Source organism: Suricata suricatta, chromosome 6 (genome assembly GCF_006229205.1).
Source record: "Suricata suricatta isolate VVHF042 chromosome 6, meerkat_22Aug2017_6uvM2_HiC, whole genome shotgun sequence".
Lineage (NCBI taxonomy): Eukaryota > Metazoa > Chordata > Mammalia > Carnivora > Herpestidae > Suricata > Suricata suricatta.
In genome coordinates, this window is record NC_043705.1 from 90,846,976 (window position 1) to 90,848,570 (window position 1,595).

Consider the following 1,595-nt stretch of genomic DNA (forward strand, 5'->3'; position numbering starts at 1 on the left):
ACTACTATTAATTCAAAGTGAAAAGAAAAGCCAACGTAGGAGATAGAAGATTTTGGATAGAGGAAGTCCCACATTATCTTAACCATCAAACCAGATGTTAAGTGTCCTCTGGGCTCACCAGAATGGCTCCTGGAAGTAATGCATCTTGCATACTGACAGGTGTTTCACCTATCAGAAAGTTCTGTGTCAGACACCAACAAGATTTACCCCTTGAGCTATAAAATTTTCCATTTCTTCCTGGTGCTAAATACTAATTTTTAAACAAATACATGAAATGAAGGTCAAGGATAGGAGAGGTTGAAGAATGGAATTAAGGTTGAGAGAGTTACACAGGACTGAGAAGGGCACTGGAAGGTATTCTTGGCTATGGTAAAGCAGAATTGGGTGCTGATACCTGAAGCCAGAGGCATAGGAAGGAATTGCCAGGTGTAGAAAACAGATATGGGGGCACCTGGGTGACTCAGTCAGTTAAGCGTTTGGCTTTGGCTCAGATCATGATCTCATGTTTTGGTTCGTGGGTTCAAGCCCTGCCTCGGGCTCTGTGCTGACAGCTAGCTCAGAACCTGGAGCCTGCTTCAGTTTCTGTGTGTGTCTCTCTCTCTGACCCTCCCCTGCTCATGCTGTCTCTCTCTGTCTCTCAAAAATAAATTTAAAAAACATTAAAAAAATTAAAAAAAAAAAGAAAAGAAAACAGATATGGGAGAGTGTTGTGGACAAACTGTACCCTCTTAACAATCATGTATTTCTGATCCCTTGTCTGTGATGGTCTGCTACTTTCTGAGAAGCAGAGGAGGATTGAAAGTAAAGGACCCTGAATCACTATAGCAATGTAGTTCTTTTGGGAAGTAGCCTATAATAATTTTTCTAGAGCTGCTTAAACAAAATTCAGAGGCTAGAAGTCCAAAACCAAGGCATTAGCAGGATTGGTACCTTTTAAGGTCTGTGAGGGAGAATTTTTTTCATGCCTTTCCTAGCTTCTAGTGGCCTCAGGCATTCCTTGGCTTGCAGATGGTATTCTCCCTGGACTTAACATTTCCTCATTCTGTATACGTCTGTCTCCATGTCCAAGTTTCCCCTTTTAAAAGGACACAGTCATATTGGATTATGGCCCACCCTATAATGACCTTATCTTAATTTGATCATCTGCAAAGACCTGTGATTTCTAAATAAGGTCACATCCACAGTTACTAGGGGTTAGGACTTCAATACCTTTTGGGAGGAACACAGTTCAAACCATAACATAACCCATGCTCTGCTCCCATCTTCTGGTTAGCATGAGGCCTACAGAAACTTTCCTTGGTTACTGTATTTCTTTTTTCTTTTTTTTTTCTTGCTTTTATTTTAGTTTATTAAGTTTTTTTCCCATAATATTTTATTGTCAAATTGTTTTCCATAAAACACCCAGTGCTCTTCCCCTTAAGTGCCCTCCACCATCACCACCACCTCTTTTCCCCCCTCCCCCTTCCCCTTCAACCCTCAGTTCATTCTCAGCATTCAATAGTCTCTCAAGTTTTGCATCCCTCTCTCTCCCCAACTCTCTCTCCCTCCTCCGCTCCCCCTGGTTCTCCATTAGGTCTCTCCTGTTTTCCTGCTAG